This window comes from Sapajus apella, unplaced genomic scaffold (assembly GCF_009761245.1).
Source record: "Sapajus apella isolate SASKATOON/1434 unplaced genomic scaffold, GSC_monkey_1.0 scaffold65, whole genome shotgun sequence".
Taxonomy (NCBI): domain Eukaryota; kingdom Metazoa; phylum Chordata; class Mammalia; order Primates; family Cebidae; genus Sapajus; species Sapajus apella.
This window is the reverse complement of record NW_022437005.1, coordinates 1,054,953-1,070,273: the sequence shown is the minus strand read 5'-3', so window position 1 is coordinate 1,070,273 and position 15,321 is coordinate 1,054,953. Positions and strand designations below refer to the sequence as shown.

The 15,321-nt window shown below is 35.3% G+C and overlaps 1 protein-coding gene and 1 pseudogene across 2 annotated transcripts in view; both read right to left on the bottom strand.

Annotated features, from left to right (window-relative positions):
• MACROD2 (mono-ADP ribosylhydrolase 2) overlaps positions 1–15,321 on the bottom strand; it is a 2,030,631-nt gene that overhangs the window by 1,884,897 nt on the left and 130,413 nt on the right. The window lies entirely within an intron of this gene.
• LOC116530203 lies at positions 9,473–15,290 on the bottom strand (annotated as a pseudogene).

Genomic DNA, 15,321 nt, shown 5'->3' with positions numbered 1-15,321 from the left:
AGTGTAATGCCAAAATGTGGTAAATTTCAACTTTGTTTTTCCAACATAGAAGGAAAGACCCATACGGAGGGCTAGAGAGAATGCAGGAGCCCACCAGCTACCTCTCTCTCAGCTGATACCACTGATAATCATTTGTAAAATAAAGAACTCTCTGCCAGGTGCATTTTCCCTGAGTATGCCTAGGCTTGACAACGGAAGAAAAACCAACCAGCTCCCCATGCACAGGTGTTGGCCAGAAGTTATTTGGCAGCAGCTGGAGCTGTGGTACACACAAGCTCTATCCTACCATCCTCTGAAGCAAAAAAAGAAAAAAGAAAGTTGATACTTTAAAACATTAAGATTGAAAAGATATGGGTATACGTATACTAAAAATACAGGGTTCATCTGCAAGATATGTAACAATCATAGACAGGGCTCTCACTCTATATAAACATTAATCAACCCCTTTCTAGTCTGAATCAAACCAAATCAAATACCATGCTAAGTCAAGATAAGAATATTGGTTTGAGAACTTTCTTATAACTATATATTCAGACATTTGTTTGTAGAACTAATAATAGAAAAAAGTACCTCTTCCCATTAAAAAGTTTATCATTTACATGTCTTTTATAGATATTGTAATGAAAACAGTGATCATTCCTTAAAAACAGTAAATGCAAACCCAGGCGCAGTGGCTCATGCTTGTAATCCCAGCACTTTGGGAAGCTGAGGCAGGCGGATCACGAGGCCAGGAGTTCAAGACCAGACTGGCCAACATGGTGAAACCCTGTCTCTACTAAAAAAAAAAAAAAAAAAAAAAAAATTAGCTGGCCATGGTGGCTCATGCCTGTAATCCCAGCTACTTGGGAGGCTGAGGTAGGAGAATTGCTTGAACAAGGACCCAGGAGGCAGAGGTTGCAGTGAGCTGAGATTGCACCACTGCACTCCAGCCTGGGCTGCAGAGCAAGACTCCATCTCAAAAAAAAAAAAAAAAAAAAAAAAACACAGTAAATGCAAATTCATATTTTGAACAGACAGTCTGCAAGAAAGCCAGAGTTTACCTAGAAGTGCTCAAAATTCTAGTAAATATGAATCATGTAACAGTATTTGTATTTCATTAAATCACACGAAACTTATTATTTTATTAACTATAGGCATCTTCCTTGCTATAGGTTGAGTGTCCCTTACCTAAAATGCTTGAGACAGAAGTGTTTTGAATTTTGAATTTTTTCAGATTTTTAGCATATTTGCATATACATAATGAGATATCTTGGAGATGAGACCCGAGTCTAAACACTTGATGCATTTATGTTTCATTTATACACCTTATAAACAAAGCCTAAAGAAAATTTTATTTTTCCTTTGAAGACGCTCTGTGTTGTGTGCCTACATTTTGACTGCGACCCTTCACACAAAGTCAGATGTGAAATTTTCTACTTATGGTGTCATGCTGGTGCTCAAAAACTTTCACATTTGGGAGCATTTTGGATTTCAAATTTTTGTATGGGGGATATTCAACCTGTAACTCAAGGCTGTCTTTTAATACGCTGTACATACGAAATCATATATTCTAAAACTGTTAAAAATATTCTGTTTACCACTTCACAGATTTGATTAAATATTGTCCCTTATATTCTCTGTTATGTTTAACTCAAAATAGTAGAGCCTCAAACTTTACAGGAGTATTGAAATTATACCAATATTGCAAAGAAACACAAATCAATAATATCATCTTACAGCTTAAAAATTGTTTACAATTTTTATTTCTACATAAGGTATATAAGTAGAAAATGGGAAATGCTCTACTTAAATCCAAAAATATTCTAAATGACAAGCAGGTAACATAATCTTTATATTATTTTGCTGTGTTTATCATAAGCGACTTCTTAGAATCATTGAGCACATCAGGTATTTTCTTTCTTTTTGTTTTTAATGGAAAAGAGGATTTTCTTCCTTTCTTTGTAGAGAAAGCAATGAAATTATCCTGGAAAATTTACTTCTTATTACTCTTCTAAAATATAATCTTTATTTATATTTACCTTCAGAACAGAAAAAAAAATTACAACTTTATTGAAGTATAATTGACAAATAAAAATTATATATATTTAAGGTATACAAAATAATGTTTAGATATATGTATACATTGTGAAATTATTGCCACAATCAAGCTAATTAGCACATCCCTAATCTCACATAGTTACCGTGTGTGTGTGTGTGGGGGGGTGTTCAGAAAACTTAAGATCTATTCTCTCACCAAATTTCAAGTACATTCTTATTAACTATAGTCACCATATGATACATTAGGTCTCCACAATTTATTTATAACTTAAAGCTTCTACACTTTAATCAACAGCTTTCCATTTTCTCTCCACCCAGCCACTGGCAACCACTATTCCACTCTGTACATATGAAATCACATGCTCTAAAACTTCTATGAGATCAACTATTTTAGCTTCCACATATAAGTGAGGTCCTGCAATATTTGTCCTTCTGTGTCTGAATTACTTCACTTAATATAATGTATTTCACTATTGTCACAAATGAAAGAAATGTCCTTTTTAAAGGCTGAATGATATTCCACTGTATATAAAAAGCATATTTTCTGTATGCACAGTTGTTTCCATATCTTGGCTATTGTTAATAATGCTGCAATAAACCTGAGAGTACAAATATATTTTCAACATACTGATTTCATCTCCATCAGATGAGTACCCAGAATTGGGATTGCTGGATTATATGGGAGTTCTATTTTTAATTTCTCAAAGAACCTCCAAACTGTTTTCTTTCCATAATGACTGTACCAACATACATTCCCACAAACAATGTATAAGGTTCCCTTTCACCACACCATCACCAACACTTGTTTTCTTTTGTCTCTTCTTTATCATATCCATTCTAACAGGTATGCAGTGATATCTCACTGTGATTTTGATTTGCATTTCCCTGATGACTGAGCACCTTGTAATATACCTATTGGTCATCTCTATGTGTCCTTTGGAAAATTTTCTATTCAGGTCCTTTGCCCATCTTTGGTGTTTTGTTTTTGTTTTTACTGAATTGCATAAGTTTCTTATTTTTTCTTTTTAATTTTTTTTTTCTTTTTTGGAGATGAAGTTTTGCTATTGTTGCCCAGGCTGGAATGCAATGGTGTGATCTCGGCTCACCACAACCTCCACCTCCTGGGTTCAAGCAATTCTCCTGCCTCAGCCTCTCAAGTAGCAGGGATTACAGACATGCACCACCATGCCCAGCTAATTTTGTATTGTTAGTAGAAACGGGGTTTCTCCATATTGGTCAGGCTGGTCTCAAACTCCCAACCTCAAGTGATCCGCCCGCCTCTGCTTCCCAAAGTGCTGGGATTACAGGGTGAGCCACTGCACCCAGCCAGTTTCTTATTTTTTATATTCCTTATTAGATACATAATTTTTAAATATTTTCTCCAATTCTATAGGTTGCCTTTTCATTTCGCTATTTCCTTGCTTAGCAGAAACCTGCTAGTTTAGTGTAGTTCCACTTGTTTTTACTTTTATTGTCTGTGCTTTTGGTGTCATATCCTAAAAATCACTGCCAAAACCAATGTCATGGAGATTTTTCCCTATGTTATCTTCTAGGCATTTTCAGGTCATATGCTCAAATATTTAACTCATTTTGACTTGATTGTTACATATGATGTAGGATAAGAATATGATTTCACTTATTTTCATGGTGGATATAAAGTTTTCACAACATCTTTTTTGAAAAAAATTATCCTTTTTCCATTGTGTATTCATGGCGCCTTTGTCAAATATTAGTTAATCACCTCTAGGCTTGCCTTACAAGAAATGCTAAATGCTAAAACTCACTGGATGAAGAACTTTACGGTGCTGCACTTCCATTTAATGAACAGTAAATATATTTCCTTTTAAGTCCTCATGACTTTCTTAATAACATTTTATTTTCTTTAGCTTGCTGTATTGTAAGAATAAAATATGTAATACATATAGCCTATAAATTACATGTTAATCGACTGTTTATATTATCCATACAGCTGGAAGTCAACAGTAGGCTATTAGTAGTTAAATTTTCAAAAAGCAAAAAGTTATACACACATTTTCAACAGTGTAGAAGGTCTGTGCCCCTAACTCTTGCATTGCTTTAGAGTCAGCTATATATTCTATTTTTGTGCTAAGCCTTTGAAATCCAGTGTGTATGTTATACTTAAAGCACATCTCAATTCAGACTAGATATGTTTCAAATGCTCAATAGCCCTATGTGGCTAGCTACTGGTTACCAGTGAGCACCAAAAGGTCTAGCTATCAAGCGCTATGTTTTGGGAGTAGAGAATTATTATGATTTGGAATGAATTCTAGGGGCAGACAGAATTTGAGTTGGGTCCTGAGAGAATGCTAAGGTTTAGAAAAATGGGGACAGCATTTCTGGAAGAAATAGTGTAAAGGAAGACAATAGAAGGTATGCTGGGGTAGACATTTGTTTTTAAAATTAATTACATGCCTAGTACATAGCAAGCACTGTGAAACTCAGCATATAAGACATATAATCCTTACATTGATGGTTCTAAAACTTGAGCATCAGAATCACCTGAAAGGCAAAACACAATTTACTTGAGCCCACCGTGAGTTTTTGAAGCAGTAGGTCTGAATTCCATTTCTAACAAATTTCAAGGTGGTGCTAATGCTACTAGTCCAGGAACCATAACGGGAGAACCACTGCCTTACATTAACACTTCCTAGCAGATATTAACTCCATTTTGTAGGTAAGAAAGTGAGGCTAAGAAAAACTAAATAATTTACCACAGATTGCATAGAAAATATGTAGCAAAAATGCGATTTAAGTGCAAGTCTGGAATTTACATCTAGGTCTGCCTTGGCTTCCCAAAGTGCTGGGATTACAAGTGTGAGCCACCATGCCTGGCCAACTCCAGCTTTTTATTCTCCTATGAATTATTCTAAAGCATTTACAATTTTTGTGCTTATATTTAAGTCTATGATGCGTTTTGAGTTTATTTTTGCATAAAATAACACTTGGAAATTGAAATTTCAGAGTGTCTGCTGCTAGTATATAGAAATAGGCTTGACTTTTGTAAATTAATCTTGTATCCTGAGACCTTGCTAAGCTTATTTGTTCTAGCAGCATTTTTGTATAATCCTTAGAATTTTCTATATAGATGATCATGTCATCTGTAGATAAAGACTATTTCACTTATGTCTTTCCACTCTGCCTTTTATTTTTTTTTTCTCCCTTTATTATATTGGCTAGAACGAGCATAATGTTGAATTGAAATGGTGAGCATGGGCATTCTTACATAGTTTCCAATCTAAGGGGGAAAACTTTCAGTCTTTCATCAAGTACAATGTTAGCTGAAAGTTTTTCAGAGATATCCCTAGTATTAGAAGGAAGTTCCCTTCTAATTTGCATTTATAAAGAGAATGACACAAATTCACATCAATAAAAGAGAATCTTAAGCTCACTTCTAATACTAGATTTCTGAGTTTTTATCATGAGCAGATAGTGAATTTTGTCAACCACTTTTCCTGTATTTATTGAAAGGAATATATGGTTTTTCTTTTTTTAGAGACAGAGTCTTGCTCTGTCACCCAAGCTGGAGTGTAGTGGTGCCATCAGAGCTCATTGCAGCCTTGAGCTCCTGGGCTGAAGTGGTCCTCCCACCTCAACCTCTCCAGTAGCTAAGACTACAGGTGCATGTTCCACCATGCCCAGCTAATTTATTTAAAAAAAAAAAAATTGTAGAGACAGGGTCTCCCTGTGTTGCCCAGGCTGGTCTTGAATTCCTGGCTTCAAGTGATTCTCCTACCTGAACCTCACAAAGCACTGTGACATAGCACCTGGTTGGTTTTTAATTTTAAGCCTGATAATATGGTTAATTACACTAATTTTCAATGTTTAATCAATCTTAAATTCCTGGGATATTCTCTACTAGATCATGATTTATTATCACTTTTATATATTTCTGTATTTCATATACTAAAATTTTATTTAAAAAGTGTATATCTATGTCCATGACAGATATTGGTATGGAGGTTTCTTAAAATATCTTTGGTATCAGGTTTGAGAAGAATTTATGATGATGCTGATAGATCATGTAAATTACAAATCTAATCCATATCTTTCTTGATATAGGAAGAATGAAGACCATGTACAAATATTACCAATTACACAGTAAATGGGAATTTATAATATATACTAATTTTTCAAAAGTTATATAAAACTCTGAAATAATTAATCATAGTTGCTTTTAAAAATCCCCCATATTAAATTGTTCAACTTTGTTGCCATACCAAGAATTTTGCATTTCTAAAATATTTAATGGAAATAGGTTCATGGTCTTAAATTACAAAGTGATTTCTCTCCTTTTTCAGCATGAAGATAATTTGAAAATCCCTATTCCTTGATATGAATTTGTATCATTCTCTTTATAAACAAAAGAGGTTAATGCTGACGAGACTCTAGTTAAATAAAACAATATATTAGGCTCCTATAGGTAGTGAAGAAAAACCAATGCTTTTAAAACAACTGACAGCTGTGGGGAGGCTTGCCCATTGTATTCCTAGAAGTTGGGGCAATAAGCTTTCATAGAAGAGATATCTGAGTGGCACAACAATATGCAAAATATTTAGATATACAAGAAAGACCTTAAATCATGCCAAACTTTAATTAGATAAGTGCTTATCAAGGTATACGTAAGTTGTTCCATCACTTCATTCATACTTCTGTACAAATGTCACCTATTCAGGACTTTTCCTAACCAATCTATCTAAAATGGTACCCCTTTACCATGTTTCATTTTCTTTAATGATACTTATCACTACCTGACATTTTAATATACATTTATTTGCTTATTGAGTATTATCTGTCATGCCCACTGGAATATAACTTACAGGAGGTGAGCACCTTTACCTAGTTCCTCTATATCCCCACTGCCTAGAATAATGTGGGGAAAATAACATTCATAAATAATCAGAGGTAACTTAATATTCATATTGGAAATGATCATGATTTGTCATCATTGATAACTCACTAACTATACTGTGGTTGAAATCAATATCAAAGGTTGTGATGGCTTAGGTTCCTAATGAGAAATGCAAAATATACAACTAAGATTATTGTGATAGTTAATTTTATGTATCAACTTGACTGGGCCACAAGGTGCCCAGACATATGGACAAACATTATTCAGGGTAATGAGGTGGGCCTCATCCAATCAACTGATGTTTTGAATAAAACAAAAAGGCTAACAACCCTCCTCAGCTTGCCAACTGCAGATCTTGTAACTATTCAGCCTCCATAATCACGTGAGCATGTGAGCCAATTCCAAATAATGAATTACACACACACACACACACACACACACATTGTTTCTCTGGAGAACCCTGACTAACATAGTCATTTTAATTAAATAAAACAAATATCTAGCCAGGTACAGTGGCTCATGCCTGTAATCCCAACACTTTGGGAAACCCAGGCAGGAGGATCACTTGAAGCCAGGAGTTGGAGACCAGCCTGGGCAACAAAGCAAGACCCCAACTCTACAAATAAAAGTAAAAATAATTAGCCAGGCACAGCAGCATGTGTTTGTAGTCCCAGCTACTCAGGAGGCTGAGCAAAGAGGATTGCTTGAGCCTGGGGATTCAAGGCTGAAGTGAGCTATGATTGAGCCACTGCACTCGAGCCTGGGTGCCAGAGTAAAACTATGTCTCTAAAAAAAAAAAAGAAAAAAGAAACAAATGTCTAACTATGAAAGTAAAATATAAATAGAATCCTAAGTAATTAATATGTATTTTGTTATTCTCTGCAAAGAACATTAACCATGAGTTGGAATTTATCTTTCAAATGTGGTGTTGTTTATATGTGTATCTGAAAAACAAAGGGGCTTGTAAAGTGTTCTGTCTCTTAAGGAAATCCAAAGATCTTAAGAAAGAAATATAAAGTCTCTTATATATATTGCAGCTAAATATATTTCAGTACTTACTTAAAATTCAAAGGGTGTCAATAAGGTCAAAGGGGCAAGGCATGGTGGCTCATGCCTGTATTCCCAGGGCTTTGGGAGGCCAAGGCAGGAAGCTCGCTGGAGCCCAGTAGTTCAAGACCAACCTAGACAACAGAGCAGGACCCTGTCTCAACAAAACAAAACTTTTTAATTAACCAGGCATGGTGGCACACACCTGTAGTCCGAGCTACTCTGGAGACTGAGGTGGGAGAATCTCTTAAGCCCTAGAGTTCGAGGCTGCAGTGAGCTATATGGTGCCATTATATTCCAGCCTGGGTGGCAGAGTGAGATCCTGTCTCTAAAAATTTTTTTTCAATTTAAAAAGTCAAAGGACATGAAGCACACCATTATCCAAATGTAGTACCCAAATATCTTCAAATACTAAAAAGTAATTTTTGGATTAAAGGTCTCTTGGGAGTCTGCATGCCTGTGCTCTCTCCTTCCATTAGTGTGAATAATCAAAAACTAACTGGATTTCAAGTGGAACATTTAAATTGACATCTTCTGGTGTTATTTCATCCAAATTAGCTTGAGAGAAAGAAATGTTGCAGACAATTGTATCACATCTTGCAAAGCTGCATTTAAATGATGTCTCATAAGCAAATGCCTATTTGACTTACATGAAAATACAAACTAATCTAGCTTACTTTGGATAAATGTAGATGGTTCTGCCACTTGATTGACTGTTAATATATAAAGGCTATAAACTATGTTTGTTTTAAATAAGAGAAATGAAAAAATATTTCATTTGAAATGTTTCCACTTAGATTTTAAATGCAAAACAGTTGTTTTCTCAAGCAAAACTTCAGAAAACAACTCTTTATCCCCTACTCAAGTAAATAGTATACATTTTAAAGAAGTCATTATCCAATATGAAAACACTTTAAAAAACTGCCATAAACTGGGAAACATAGCCCAGGCAACCTGTCTCTACTAAAAAAAAAAAATTTAAATTAGCCAGGGGTGGTGGTACACGCCTGTAGTCCCAGCTATTCAGGAGGCAGGAGGCAGAGGCAGGAAGAACACTTGAACCCAAAACTTTAAGGCTGCAGTGAGCTATGATTGAGTCACTTAACCCCAGTTTGGACAACAGAGCAAGACCCTGTCTTAAAACAAACAAACAAACAAAGAAAAAAACCCACAATTATTTCAAAGTTTCTATATTCACAGATCTTGAAGATAAAATTTAAACAAAATCTGTCCTTGAAATAAAATTCATCATTAGGATGATTCTACTAATCTAAAATGTTCATAATTTATTTTTAAAAAATGGCAAATTTATCCCAATTTGTTCTTATTTGAAAGGAGTATCTTCTATTTCACACCAAAAAAACCTGAATGTGAAGCCTTCTGCTCCCAAAAATACTGATTAACAAGCCCTGCTTATGGGTTAATTAAGAACTGCTAATATAGTGCTATTTCACTTCAGTCCATTCAAATAATGGGAATATGCTGCTATAATAAATTTTCCTATGCTGACAGCAGATGTTTTCCTGGTTTAAGAACAAAAAATGTCAAACATTCTTCCTAGTATTCTTGCCACACATATTTTTAATCAATTTTCTCCTCTGCTACTTAGCACCATTTATAAAAATGTAAGAAAATGGGTGACTCGCTTTAACTGTGTCCCCATGGTAAAACTCTTATAGACACAATGACATTGTCTTTCTCAGTTTGATATATTTTATGGACACAGAATTACAGGCATACCTCAAAAATACTGCAGGTTCGGTTCCAGACCACTTTTATAAAACGAATATTGCAATAAAGCAAGTCATGCAAATTTTTTGGTTTCCCAGTGCATATAAAATTATGTTTACACTAAACTGTAGTCTATTAAGTGTGTAATGATGTTATGTCTAAAAACACAATGCACATACCTTAATTTTAAAAATACTTTATTGCCAAAACATACTAACAATCATCCGAGTCCTCCGCAAGTCATAATTTTTTTGCTGGTGGAGGGTCTTGGCTTGATATCGGTGGCTGCTGCCAATCACAGCAGTGGTTGCTGAAGCCTGAGTTTGCTATGGTAATCTCTTAAGTAAGACAATGAAAATTTAAAACATCAATTTACCTCTTTTCATGAAAGATTTCTCTATAATATGCCATGCTATTTAATAGTATTTTACTCAGAGTAGAACTCATTTCAAATTTGCAGTCAATCCTCTCAAACCCTGCTCTGCTTTGTCAACTAAGTTTATGTAATATTCCAAATCCTGTGTTGTCATTTCAAGAATATTCACAGCATCCTCACCAGGACTAGATTCTATCTCAAGAAACTACTTTCTTTACTCATCCATAAGAAGCAACTTCTTATCTGTTCAAGTTTTATCGCAAGATTGAAATAATTCTGTCCATCTTCAGACTTACACTTCTAATTCTCATACTGTTGCTATTTCCATGATATCTACTATGACTTCCTCCACAGAAGTCTTGAACTTGGATGGACCTCAAGGTTAACCACGAGGGTTGGAATTAACTTACTCCAAATTTCTGTTCATGTTAATATTGTGACCTCCTTCGATGAATTACAAATATTATTAATGGCATCTAGCATGGTGACTCCTTTCTCTAGAAGCTTTTCAATTGCTTTGTCCAGATTCATCAAAGGAATCACTATCTATGGCAGTTATAGCCTTATAAAATACTTTCTTAGATAATAAAACTTAAAAGTTGAAATTTCTTCTTGGTGCATGGGCTGCAGAATAGATGTTGTATTAACATGACTGCTGTTTGTACATCTCCATCAGAACTGCTGGTTAACTAGGTGCATTGTCAATGAGGAGTAATATTTTGAAAGGAATCTTTTTCTCTGACCAGTAGATCTCAAGAGTGGGCTTAAAGTATTCAGTAAGCCATGCCACAAACTGATATGCTGTCATCCAGGCTTTGTGATTCTCCTCATAGAACACAGGCAAAGTAGATTCAGCAGCAATATTAAGGGCCCTAGGATTTTGTAAATGGTGAATGACTACTGGCTTCAACTTAAAGTCACCAGCTGCATTAGCCCCTACCATGAGTGTCACCCTGTCCTTTGACACTTTGAGCCAAGCACTGACTTCTCTCTAGCTATGAAAGTCTTAAATGATATCATCTTCTAGTAGAAGGCTATTTCATGTACACTGAAAATCTGTTGTTTATTGTAGACACCTTCCTCAATTATCTTAGCTAAGTCTTCTGGATAACTTACTTCAGCTTCTACATCAGCACTTGCAGCTTCACCTTGCACTTTTGTGTTACGGACATAGCTTCTTTTCTTAAACCTCATAATCTAGTAACCTCAAACTTTCCTTTTTTTTTTTTTTTTTTGGTACAAGTGGCAAATATATTCCTTTTTATAAGGCTTCTGCCAATGTATTTCAATAATGAAAGTATTTTGTTTTATTTTATTCCACTGTTGTTCATGGTTTGAACCCTACAAACTTCCTTCCCTTTCAACTTAAAGGAAGCTCCTTTGTATGTAGCCACACACTCATCATAGTATAAAGATGGGATGGGATCTGCTCCCAAATCTTCTTAGGATTCAGTTCCTTGTTGGGCTCTCCAGGGAAAGCATCAAAAGTAATCCTGTCTCCATTAGGAGGGGCGAAAATTTCAATTTTCTCTGGTGAACAAGCACACATGACCACTGCTTGAGATAATACTCCCCTCATCTTTGCATGTTTTAGGTTACAAAGTAAAATCACTATCTGATTTTGCATCTGTTCAAGAACATGATTCTCCAGACCACTGACAACTATTCTTGATGAGACTATTTCCCCAGCCACTATGTCTTCTACATACAAAGAATCTGCATCAGGGTGTTTTCTGACAGTTATGATGCCACCAGTTCAAAGATCTATATGGCTTAGAGCTGGTGCTTCCTGCTATTGATTGTTGTTTCTTCTCCTTCTCTCCTTTCAATTATCTCCTTTGCTTTCTTTTCTTCTCCTGCACATCATTTTATCTCTTCTTTGATACCAGAAGATATGGTTGTTATTGGTGTAGATTGTATCACATTTTCAGAAACCATATAATTAGCATGCAGTGGAGTACCAGATGGAAATGGTATTTGCTTCATTCTGTTTTGAATTTCTGCCTGAATTAGCTCTTGTTTCAATTCAATGTCTTCCTTCAGTTTGGCATTTTCTATTCAAAGATTCTTCTCTTCCCTCAAAGTTGCCTGCAAAATGACTTTCTCCTTAAGTAGAGCAACTTGCTGCTTAAGATATTCAATGATTTGATCCACCTCTGCACCCTTCTGCTCTAGCCTCTTCAGAACAGCATCATTATTTGCCATTTTTGCCAACAGACAGCAGAAAATCATGAAGCAGTGGACAGGGGTTCTGAGGCAGGCTCAGCAAGAAGCAGGTAGGGACAGCCACCTGCACACTATGGCCCAAACTTTTCTTATGAAGTTTTCTTACTTCTCTTGGCCTTCACAGTATTAAGAAAGTTAGGGCCTTACAATTAGGCTATGGCATAAGGGAATATTGTGGCTGATTTGATCATCTATTCAGACCAATAGAACTTTCTCTATATCAGCAACAAAGCTGTTTCACTTCCTTATTATTCATGTGTTCACTGGAGTAGCACTTTTAATTTCCTCCAGGAACTTTTCATTTGCATTCACAACTCTGCCAACTGGCACAAGAGGCCTCATTTTCAGCCTCTCGCCTTTTGACATGTTTTCCTCACTATGTTTAATCATTTCTAGCTTTTGATTGAAAGTGAGAGATATGTGACTCTTCCTTTCACTTGAACACTTAGAGACCACTGCAGGGTTATTAATTGGCCTAATTTCAATACTGTTGTGTCTCAGAGAATAAGCAGGCCCAAGAAAAGGAAGAGAGATGGGGGATCAGTCAGTTGATGGAGCAGTCAGAATACACACATTTATAGATAAAATTCACTGTCTTCTATGTGTGCAGTTGGTGGCACTCCAAAACAGATACAATGGTAACATCAAAGACCACTTGTCGCAGGTCACCATAACAGATATAATAATAATGAAAAAGAAATATACACACAATATGTGCCCATAACAATTAAAAATTTTAAAACTTTTTAATGAAAACTTCTAAATATTACAATTACCAAAATTTGACACAGAGATACAAAGTGCCATGCTGTTAGAAAAAAACAGTGCCAACAGATCTGCTCAGCACAGTCACCACAAACTTTCAATTTGTTTTTAAAAAATTCACACACACACACACACACACACACACACACACACTATAGAACACAATAAAGCAAAGCACAATAAATGAGGTATGCCTACAGGTACCCCCAAAATTCATAAGTTCAACCTCTAACCCCCATTACCTTAGAATGTGTTTATATTTTGATAGAGCCTTTAAAGATGTAATTAAGTAAAAATGAGGCTGTTAGGGTGGGCCCTGATTCAGTTTGACTGGTGTCCTTAAAAAAAGTAGAGATGAGAACATACAGAGACACCAGGGAAGGGCACGCACAGAGAAAAGGACATGTGATGCCACAGCAAGAGGGCAGCCATCTGCAAGCCAAAGAGAAAGACCTCAGGAGAAACTAAACCTGCTGATCTGATCTTGGACTGCCACCCTTCAGACTGTGAGAAAATAAAGTTTTGTTTTTAATTCACTCCATCTGTTGTATTTTGTTATGGCAGCTACAGCAAACTAAAACAGAATACATTGGTACATTTACTTCATGTAACACTCAGGCTTCTACAATCCTGACATCCTAAAGGGAAAAAAAGGTATATCAAGTCACCAACTAAAATGTAGCTAAGAGAGTATGATAATAAAACAGGATGCTGAATATGTCAGAAGTTTCATTGGTTTCTAGAAGGTATACTAGTTTAATTCAATGTAATCCAATCCAGTTCAACCCAATCCAATAAAGTGGTTCTTTCTTTTGAACAACTCCAGGGATTCAAAGACAAATGAAACATGATTTTTACCCTATTTTCCTGTTAGTTTTTTAAAAGATGTATTTAAAAAGAGTTATGCTGTATACTTGTGAAACTATAGAAAATAGGCCAAATTGTTTTCTAATGCATCATTAAATGATAAAAGTATGTTATAAACACTATATGCAAAATGATCCTATTTCATAAATATGTACATGCAGGTATAGTGTGAGTACATGTATTACACACTGGAAAAATCACAGGAAATGCACATACAAAAATGTTAAGAATTACTCTAAGTGGTACAATTATGGTGATTCTAATTTTTCTTTGTTTTGCTTATCTTTACTGAACATTTTTTGTTTTGGAAAAAAGATTATGAATTATAAAAATGATCTTACCCCAACAAAGGTAGCCTAAGACTGAAATTATACAAGATTAATCCAAAAAAAACTGAAGGGAGCAAATGGCTGTCAAGATTTTGGAATCTGACACTAAATTCTGTGAGTTTACTTATTTTTTATTGAGGTAAAATTTACATAACATAAAGCTAACCTATTGAAAGTATAAGTGAAATTTAGTTGTATTTAGAACATTCAAAATGTTGTGCAACCACCACCTCTATCTAGTGTCAAGACGTTTCATCACCCCAAAAGAAAATCTAATATTCATTAAACAGTCACTCCCTATCCCCTCCTTCTGTCATCCCCTGGCTACTACGAATGTGCTTTCTGCCTCCATTATCTATGCTGGATAGCCATATAAATGAAAGCCTACAATATGTAACCTTTTGTGTCTGGCTTCTTTCACTCACAACAATGTTTTTGAGATTCATCCACATTGTAGCATATCTTAATATTTTATTCCCTTATATAGCTCAATAATATTTCATTGTATGCATAAACCACATTCTTATCCACATTTTGTTCATCAGCAGATGAACATTTGGGTTGTTTCCACTTTTGGGCTATGACAAGAAATGCTACTATGGATATTAATGTGAAAATACATGTTTTTAATTCTCTTGGGCATTATTGCTAGGAGTGGAATGGTTGGGTCATTCCATAGTTAAGTATATGTTTAACTTTTTGAGGAATCCCCAAAATGTTTTCTACAAGAGTGGCTCCACCGTTTTACATTCCTACCAGCCATGTTTGAGTGTTTCAATTTCTCAACATCCTCTCCAGCCCTTTTTATTCCACTCTCACCACCTCCTTTATTTTTATCATAGCCATCCTGGTATCTCATTAATATTGGTTAGGCTATAACACTCTACATGCATCTGACATTTTGTTTATCCATTCATCAACAGATGAACATTTGGGTTTTTCCACTTTGGGCTGCTGTGGACATTCATGTGAAAGTTCTTGTGAAATCATGTAAAGAATCATGTAAGAAGTGCCTAACAACTGTACCAAGCTCTGTGATGAAATTTTTTTTTTTTTTTTTTTTTTTTTTTTTG